This window comes from Melitaea cinxia, chromosome 25, assembly GCF_905220565.1.
Source record: "Melitaea cinxia chromosome 25, ilMelCinx1.1, whole genome shotgun sequence".
Taxonomy (NCBI): domain Eukaryota; kingdom Metazoa; phylum Arthropoda; class Insecta; order Lepidoptera; family Nymphalidae; genus Melitaea; species Melitaea cinxia.
The window spans coordinates 4,402,058-4,412,057 of record NC_059418.1 but is presented as its reverse complement, the minus strand read 5'-3'; the positions used below and the strand labels follow the sequence as shown (position 1 = coordinate 4,412,057).

The window sequence follows — 10,000 nt, the reverse complement described above, 5'->3', positions numbered from 1 at the left end:
GGTACGCGAGCCCCCAGGGGTCGTCGTTTCCCGTTTCGGCAACTTGTCGAAAGTGCGTGATTTCCGCTTCCTTCATGGCCCGCTTGTATTCGCGTCTGGCCTCCTGTAACGCTTCCCTCAGCACGTCGTCACCTTTAGAGTTAATCCGTCGAGAGTTCTGCCAGGATCTGCGCGTTCTGTTCACCGTGCGGCGAAGTCGATCCAGTTCAGGCGTCCACCATTCGTAGCCCCCGTACTCCCTATCCCTGCGATATCCTAGACATCCAGAGGCTGTTCGCGTGAGTATTTCGCTGTATTTGTTGGCGAGGTCGTTCGCTGCCAGTCTTGTGTCCAGCTTACCCATTCGGGCGCTCAGCGTGGATCGAAAGTAGGCCCAGTTTACCCCTCGTTCCCGGAAGGCGATCCGAACGTTTGGTTCCCGATCCGACTGTCTCGCTGTCCCGCTGCCGCACATCTGGTAAGTTATCAGCTGATGGTCGCTTACACTGGCACCTTCGTGCACCCGCCACTCCTTGATCGCGACTCCCCTAGTCGAGAGTGTCAAATCCACATTGGAAGATCCGTTGGGTCCGCAGAACGTAGGTGGCTGGCCCTGCACGTTGTGAATGAGCAGGCCTCTGCTGAGTATGAAGCTCTCCATCTGGGTCTTCCTATGTTCGGTGTCTGGTCCTCTTCCCGAGTATTGGCGTCGCTCACAGAACCAGAGTGGCGAGTGCGCGTTGCTATCCATTCCGATCAGTACCGGGTTTCCTGCTAGGCGGTCCATTACATAACTCAGGTGTTCAAGATGACGGACGATATCGTGGCCGTACTGGAAGTACGCTGAGATAATGTAGATGCCGAGTCCATGGTAATCAGCGTGCGCAACGGTGCAGTGTTCTGTGCTCAGGTTGTGCAGCAGCGTGAGAGCGATCCTGTCGTTCAACACCATGATCCCCGATTTCGGAGCAGATCCACACTGAAGCAGACCAGTCAAGCCGGAGTTAGCGTACTGTTCTTGTACGAGAACCAGGTCGAGGTTCATCTCTACAGCTATGACGGGCAATTCCGATGTGGCGACCTCCGATCCCTGGAGATTAAGCTGCCCTATTGACAAACCTAAACTTGTCCTATCCATACTGAGTCATGTTTACAGACTGCTGTTCGGCGTATATACGCGCCGGGCATGTCGCGGCATTTGTGGCGTGGCTGCTGGCCTCTTTGCGCTTGAAGCGCTTGCAGGTCGCACAGCACTCTGACGTGGACTGGCATTCGGTTTTTTTGTGGCCAGTATCGCCGCACCTGCCGCATACCATCTCCGGGGCACGGCAGAACTTCTCCGGGTGCCCGTACTGATGGCATCGGTTGCAGCAGGTGACTCGCAAGTAGTCACAGACATCAGCCTCGTCCCAGCCAATGTAAACACGCCCCAAGCCGATCAGCTTGTCCCGCAGGGGTGGAGAGCACTCCAGGACTACTGTAGTGCGCTCCCCCCGACGGCCCTTTTTAAAGGCTACTCGGCAGTTAGCCTTCACCTTTTCAATAGTCCATTCCGGGTCATCCGCTAGGTTGGTAGTCTGTAGCTCCTCCAGCAGACCGTCCGACGAGGGATCGACCCTCAGGTTGCGTATAGCGACCAGAGGGCGACGACCGCGCGGCTCAGTCACCCGAAGGGTGGGAGGAGCCGCCGCCTTCAACTTCTCGGCCGCTGCAGGCGTGGCAGCTCTGACCGCAATACCGGAATTCCCGATGCGTCGAACGCTCTGGACGGGAATCCCCATGCGGCCAGGCTGTATGGCCTTCTGCAACTCGGCCTTGGTGCCATCGGACGTTTTGATTTCGTCCGTGTTAGGGTAAAACAGGACAGCCTGTCCTTGGGTAGCCGGGATGTGCACCGGAGGCTGACCCTGCGGACGCTTCAGCAGTGATGCGTATGTGACCGCAGGTTTAGGCGTTCCGGTGAGAGGAGAAGGGAGGGTATGGGAACTGGAAACATTTTGCAGTTCCAACTGCGCACACTTCAGCTTCGCTGCGGTGACCTGGTGCTCGGTCTCCGCAAGCCTAATCTCGATCGCCGCTACCGCCGCGAGCACGTTCTGTCCAGCTTGGCCGATGGCGTCTCTGTCACTGGCATTCAGCTTGTATTTATTGTGAGATGCCATACTATTAGCGATCTCCAATATCCGCCGCAGCTCAGTGTGCACCTCGTCCAATAGCTGGACCTTGGACAGGCTAGCTAACCCCGACCCGGGTTCGGTGGATAATGCGGCAGCGAGAGCGGGAGCGGGAGCGGGAGCGGGAGCAGGGGCAGCAGGAATCGTGGCTGGGGAGGGGGCAGCGGTGGAGGCAGGGGGGTGGCATGACGCAGGCGTCAGCGTGGAAGTGCTGGCAGAGGGGATCGGGGAAGTGGCGGGTCCGGGAGATGCAGTTGCGGCCGGGGGAGGGGCGGACAAGATACCCGCCACGGGCGGGACACCCGCTTGGTGTGACGGGCCGGCACGGCGTTCGTCACACCGTCGCGTGGGCTCCTGCTCCTCCTCGGGCGAGGTGATCTGCCTCTTGCTGGCCCTCCCCCGGTATAAACCGAACGTAGTGTCCACTATGGACGCTATTGGAGAATGGAACTCCTGAGGAGGAGTTCTAGCTAAAGAGGCCCGGGGCGTGAACCCCGCTTCCCGGCCGATGGCCATCAGCTCTTCCAGCTCCAGAGACTTACGTCTCACGTCCGCCTCAAACATTTCGCGGAGGCGCTCCGTCTCGTCGTCGTCCGCCATGCCTTAACCGGCCTAACACGTATATACGCTAAGGGCAGTTCTTGTATTAAAATAAAAATAAGAAATGGGGAAAAAATAAAACTGTGTATGGCAACACTAGTGTTACCAAACAACCGTCAGACGTCAAACGTCAAACGTCAAACGTCAAACGTCAAACGTCAAACGTCAAACGTCAAACGTCAACTGTCACACGTCAAAAGTCACACGTCAAAAGTCACTACAGACGGCAGCTGTCAAGCGTCGATGTCGCTTACAACTACCCGCAATGAAAAAATCACGCGCGAGCACGTGGCTCACAAAATGAATCACGTTAATTAATAACTAATTAATGTACTTACACTTAATCCACTTATCACAATCGGTCCCTGGGGACCTTATGCACGATATAAACACAAAACCTGCACTAAAAAGCACGAAAAAACCACTTTTTTCGAATTTCTAAATGCAGAGCGACACAAACACGTCTGGCGTTAATCCATTCATGCGCGTCACTAATTAGATGACGAGGCATTTGGCTACCTTAAGAGAGTCATAGTTACTCCCGCCGTTTACCCGCGCTTGCTTGAATTTCTTCACGTTGACATTCAGAGCACTGGGCAGAAATCACATTGCGTCAACACCCGCGAGGGCCATCGCAATGCTTTGTTTTAATTAGACAGTCGGATTCCCCTTGTCCGTGCCAGTTCTGAGCTGACCGTTGAACGGCGGTCGTACAGAACCGCGCCGATCGCGCACGAGACGAAACCGACGCGGCCTTACGGCTAGGAAGATCCGCGGAAGGCCGGAACGCGGGTCCGGATTCCGCCCGAACGCCCCCCGAGAGAGACGAACGAGCATCGACCAGGCCCGGCACCGGCCGCATCCGCTTCCCGTCCAAACCCGACACGCCCCGGTCCTCAGAGCCAATCCTTATTCCGAAGTTACGGATCCAATTTGCCGACTTCCCTTACCTACATTATTCTATCGACTAGAGGCTCTTCACCTTGGAGACCTGCTGCGGATATGGGTACGAACCGGCGCGACATCTCCACGTACATCCCTCACCTGAATTTTCAAGGTCCGCAGAGAGTATCCGGACACCGCCGCAAATGCGGTGCTCTTCGCGTTCCGAACCATATCTCCCTTCTATAGGATTCCATGGAACTCGAACGCTCAGGCAGAAAAGAAAACTCTTCCCGGACCCCTCGGCGGCGTCTTCAGGCCACTTTGGGTTACCCCGTCGAACACTCGCTTTGAAACGAGGGAACGATTATTGAAACGGTTCCGCTGCCGGGTTCCGGAATAGGAACCGGATTCCCTTTCGCTCAAAGGGCGTTATTCGGTTTATATATAATATAATATAAAAGAAAACACGCCACATCGACATAAGATCTCTCCTTGAGCTTAGGATCGACTGACTCGCGAGCAACTACTGTTCACGCGAAACCCTTCTCCACGTCAGTCCTCCAGGGCCTCGCTGGAGTATTTGCTACTACCACCAAGATCTGCACCGACGGAGGCTCCAAGCGGGCTCACGCCCAGACCCTTCTGCGCACTCCGCCGCGCACGTCCTACTCGTTACGGCATAATGACGCAAAACGTACAACGTCGCACGTGCCCGTAACGGTAGTGTATAGGCAAAACGCTTCAGCGCCATCCATTTTCAGGGCTGGTTGCTTCGGCAGGTGAGTCGTTGCACACTCCTTAGCGGATTCCGACTTCCATGGCCACCGTCCTGCTGTCATGAGCGACCAACGCCTTTCATGGTGTCCCATGAGCGTTTTTTAGGCGCCTTAACACTACGTTTGGTTCATCCCACAGCGCCAGTTCTGCTTACCAAAATTGGCCCACTTGGCACCGTCATCAGATCTCCGGCTTCATCGTTCGAGTAAGCCGGAGTTCTCACCCATTTAAAGTTTGAGAATAGGTTGAGGTCGTTTCGGCCCCAATGCCTCTAATCATTCGCTTTACCGGATGGGACTGTTAATAATCGACGCCAGCTATCCTGAGGGAAACTTCGGACGGAACCAGCTACTAGATGGTTCGATTAGTCTTTCGCCCCTATACCCAGTTCCGACGATCGATTTGCACGTCAGAATCGCTACGGTCCTCCATCAGGGTTTCCCCTGACTTCGACCTGACCAGGCATAGTTCACCATCTTTCGGGTCCCAGCATCTGTGCTCAGAGCGCGCCTACATTCACGGATTGGAAACGAGACGCCTCGGGAGTGCGAGAGATCGATCGAGACCGACGCTCCATCCTCCCTGAGCGCGCGGTTTAGCGCGCGCCTTCACTTTCGTTACGCCTTTCAGTTTTACGTTGAATAATCTCAATGACTCGCACACATGCTAGACTCCTTGGTCCGTGTTTCAAGACGGGTCCTGCGAGTGCCCGAAAATGAATCATCGCAGACGGATACGCGCACGGTCCGAGACAGCACGGCTGCGACGACAGCAGCGCCGCGTCAACGTCCGCACTCGGGCAGGACGTCGACATTGTACGGCGTTCGCTTGCGTCGGGCCGGACGCGCGCGAGGCGCGTGCGCGATTCGTATAAAAGTACGACTTTGTACTACCGTCCGACGGCCGATCGGCCACCGTCACGGTCCAATAGCGGTGCGTTAACACGACGACTGGACTCCCGAACGGCGCTTAGACCGACATCGAACGGGTCGCGATGTATTACTTAGAGAGAAGTGCACGCCGTCGACGGACGTCGACGGACGCGACCCGTGCCGCACGACGCACCCGCGAGGGGAGGCGTTCGACATCGAGGCGCGCGCCCGTACGCCGCCGATTGACGATGAATCTCTCCGTTCGTTCATTCGAGTTTCGCAGGTTTACCCCTGAACGGTTTCACGTACTCTTGAACTCTCTCTTCAAAGTTCTTTTCAACTTTCCCTCACGGTACTTGTTCGCTATCGGTCTCGCGGTAATATTTAGCCTTAGATGGAGTTTACCACCCACTTAGGGCTGCACTCTCAAGCAACCCGACTCTGAGGAGTGTACCTCTCGCCGTCTCGCTCCGTCGCTACGGGCCTGGCACCCTCTACGGGAAAACGGCCCCGTTCAAGACGAACTTGGACAGGAGTGGCGACGACGAGAAAGCGATACCTCCCGAACACCACATCTCCCGCGATCGTTACAACCGCGGGATTCAGTGCTGGGCTATTTCCTGTTCGCTCGCCGCTACTAAGGAAATCCTGGTTAGTTTCTTTTCCTCCGCTTACTAATATGCTTAAATTCGGCGGGTGATCCTCCCTGATCTGAGGCCAACGATAAAAAAAACGAGGCAGACGCGATATCCGTCGACGCGACGGCGCCGAAGGTACGCCGAGAGACGGGGGTCTCGTTAGAGTCCCGTCTTCGACGTCGGCGTCGGCGTCGACGCGCTCTTCGGACGTCGAGTCCGCCTACCGCGACGACTACGCGACGGCATACGCGTACGCGCGTCGTCGTTCGTGCGAACGATACTCGGATGATTCGCGTGCGTATAACGTACAGGACGCGCGCGATAGAACGACGATCCGTGTCTCTCGGACTGCGCGACGTCGCCGCATCGCTCTCCGTTTACCCCGTCGACATAGAAGCGCGCATATGTATAGTCGTTAGTTTGTTTTCTAAGACTATACGCGCGCGACGTCACCGAAAGGACGGAGAGACGCGGGACGTCGTCGTCTTCGAGACGAGAACGTCGAGCTGCGCGTACGTACGCGAGATACGGGTACAGGTCGAAACCTGTACCGCTGTCTCTCGCATCGACGTAAACGCAATATACGCGCGCGCACACACGGCACATATACGCATATACGCTTATTCGCTCCGTATCGAACGTTAACAATATTTAAACGGACCGAAGTCTCTGATTGAGACATACGGAGACCGTCATATGTACGATCGTAATAAACGAATTTATATACGAACGTACAGTGTGATATATGTATTTATGCAGCCGGCCCTCAGACAGGAGTGGTCCTGGATGTTTCTCCACGGACCGCAATGTGCGTTCGAAATGTCGATGTTCAAATGTGTCCTGCAGTTCACACTATGACGCGCAGTTAACTGCGTTCTTCATCGACCCGCGAGCCAAGTGATCCACCGTCCAGGGTAATGGTTTCGTTGTAGATCGAAATCTACATCGTATTAATTGAATAAGATTCGTTAAGAGTCTTATAAAAATAAAAAAAAAAAAAATAAATAAATAAAATGTACGGTCGGTCACCGCGAAACGGTGCGCGCGACTTTTATATTTTGTTTTTTTGTTCAACGTCGTTTTTTTTCCGTCGTTGAACAGAATGTCTATTAGCGTCACTACGCGTATATCGCAGAAACTTCACGCTCGAGGGCGATACGTCTCGCAATACGGCAGTTTCGTTAATGATCCTTCCGCAGGTTCCCCTACGGAAACCTTGTTACGACTTTTACTTCCTCTAAATGATCAAGTTTGGTCAACTTCCCAGCAACGCCGACGGCCGTGAAGCCACCGCGTGTCGGTCCGAAGACCTCACTAAATCATTCAATCGGTAGTAGCGACGGGCGGTGTGTACAAAGGGCAGGGACGTAATCAACGCGAGCTTATGACTCGCGCTTACTAGGAATTCCTCGTTTATGGGGGATAATTGCAAACCCCAATCCCCAGCACGAAGGAGTTTCAACGGGTTGCCCGGGCCTCTAGGCCAGGGAGAACATGCTGATTCCTTCAGTGTAGCGCGCGTGCGGCCCAGGACATCTAAGGGCATCACAGACCTGTTATTGCTCAATCTCGTGCGGCTCGAAGCCGCCGGTCCCTCTAAGAAGAATTTTAATACGCCGCCAGTGAGTTGTCCGACCGAAATCGGACACACCTAAATGACGACGCCTATTTAGCAGGCTAGAGTCTCGTTCGTTACCGGAATTAACCAGACAAATCGCTCCACCAACTAAGAACGGCCATGCACCACCACCCACCGAATCAAGAAAGAGCTGTTAATCTGTCAATCCTTCCGGTGTCCGGGCCTGGTGAGATTTCCCGTGTTGAGTCAAATTAAGCCGCAGGCTCCACTCCTGGTGGTGCCCTTCCGTCAATTCCTTTAAGTTTCAGCTTTGCAACCATACTCCCCCCGGAGTCCAAAATCTTTGGTTTCCCGGAAGCTGCCCGCCGAGCCATTGTAGTAACGTCGGCGGATCGCTAGATGACATATTTACGGTTAGAACTAGGGCGGTATCTAATCGCCTTCGAACCTCTAACTTTCGTTCTTGATTGATGAAAACACCTTTGGCAAATGCTTTCGCTGATGTTCGTCTTGCGACGATCCAAGAATTTCACCTCTAACGTCGCAATACGAATGCCCCCAGTTATCCCTATTAATCATTACCTCGGAGTTCTGAAAACCAACAAAATAGAACCGAGATCATATTCTATTATTCCATGCACGAAATATTCAAGCGGCATTTTGAGCCCGCTTTGAGCACTCTAATTTGTTCAAAGTAAAATTGTCGGCCCACCTCGACACTCACCGAAGAGCACCGCGATAGGATTTTGATATTGAACCGGCGTTTTACCGCCGGCTCACCGACGATATGCTCCGCAGACGTGTCGGTATCACCGCGGATGCGGTGCACCGGCAGCGCGGCGCACAAATGCAACTACGAGCTTTTTAACCGCAACAATTTTAGTATACGCTATTGGAGCTGGAATTACCGCGGCTGCTGGCACCAGACTTGCCCTCCAATTGTTCCTCGTTAAAGTATTTAAAGTGTACTCATTCCGATTACGAGGCCTCGAAAGAGTCCCGTATCGTTATTTTTCGTCACTACCTCCCCGTGCCGGGAGTGGGTAATTTGCGCGCCTGCTGCCTTCCTTGGATGTGGTAGCCGTTTCTCAGGCTCCCTCTCCGGAATCGAACCCTGATTCCCCGTTACCCGTGACAACCATGGTAGTCGCAGAAACTACCATCGAAAGTTGATAAGGCAGACATTTGAAAGATGCGTCGCCGGTACTGGACCATGCGATCGGCAAAAGTTATCCAGATTCATCAAAATTAACGACTTCGGACGAGACGCCCTCCGTCGATTGGTTTTGATCTAATAAAAGCACTCATCCCATCACTGGTCAGAGTTCTGATTGCATGTATTAGCTCTAGAATTACCACAGTTATCCAAGTAACTGAGTAAGATCTAAGGAACCAAAACTGATATATTGAGCCATTCGCGGTATCGCCTTAATACGGCTTGCACTGAGACATGCATGGCTTAATCTTTGAGACAAGCATATAACTACTGGCAGGATCAACCAGGGAGCTAACACACGATTGTCGAATGAAAATCAATTCATCGAACGTATCGCACGTAACTCTCGACGAAGCGCCTCGCGACGTAGCGAAGCGCCTCGCGAGACGTCACACCGTAGAGACGATCGCGTTAGACGCGTATCTCGCAAACGGTTGACTGGCATAAAATGAAAGCGTGTCCAAACGTTATACAAGTTTCCGTCTCGCCGACGCGTGATACGTTCGGCGGGACGACGACATGTGAAACGAGGACGACGACGACGACGACGCAGCGGTCGCTCGGTTCGAATGTTCGCTACGAGATCTTATTCTCTGCTCAGTTAAATGAGAGATACACGATCGCACACTGAGTGTACGTAATATATTCTGACGACGAAATTGATTCGTCAAAACAAGCGGACCGTCGCCCGGTGTCAGAGTGATCGTACCAGATCGTCTTTTTGTGTAAATTTTTCATCGGTGACGAAAATCTTTAAGAGTTCCATGAACGATCGATTAAGTCGACGATTGACGACATTAAAACGGCCAAAACACTGAATCTCTCAAAACGACCAATCGTATTCGTACGCGGATTTCGGATTTGACTCCGGAATGAGCGACGTCTACGTGGTACGTAGAGATCTTACGTGTGTCCGTCGATCGGCACAGTTTTCGAAGCACGTATAAAGTTCATTATACGTGTACGTGGCGTTGACGAATCGAGTCGTCGGACGCGCCTCAAAGGAAGTTCTCTACCGTTTCTAGTTTCGGTAGAGTTTCGAGAGACGCGCCACCCGACCGGACCGTCACCACACGGACATGCGCCGCGACGAAATTGACGTTCAGTTCGATCCTCCGTCGCTCGAATGAGTTTGTTTGTTTGTATCTATGTATCTCTATGCATCTATGCATCTATGCATCTATGCATCTATGCATCTATGCACTTATCTATGTATCATCTATGTATCGTCTATGTACGTATGTGTGTATGTATGTATGTATGTATGTATGTATGTATGT

The 10,000-nt window shown here is 53.2% G+C and overlaps 2 non-coding genes and 1 pseudogene across 2 annotated transcripts; all 3 read right to left on the bottom strand.

Annotated features, from left to right (window-relative positions):
• The window catches only part of LOC123666308, a 9,365-nt pseudogene extending 3,358 nt beyond the window's left edge, over nt 1-6,007 (bottom strand).
• A 678-nt stretch (nt 6,008-6,685) lies between these two features.
• Nucleotides 6,686-6,842, bottom strand: LOC123666319. The gene has a single exon (XR_006745216.1). It is a non-coding gene; the product is annotated as a 5.8S ribosomal RNA (ribosomal RNA).
• Nucleotides 6,843-7,107: 265 nt separating this feature from the next.
• Nucleotides 7,108-9,010, bottom strand: LOC123666340. The gene has a single exon (XR_006745234.1). It is a non-coding gene; the product is annotated as a small subunit ribosomal RNA (ribosomal RNA).
• Between the last annotated feature and the right edge of the window lie 990 nt (nt 9,011-10,000).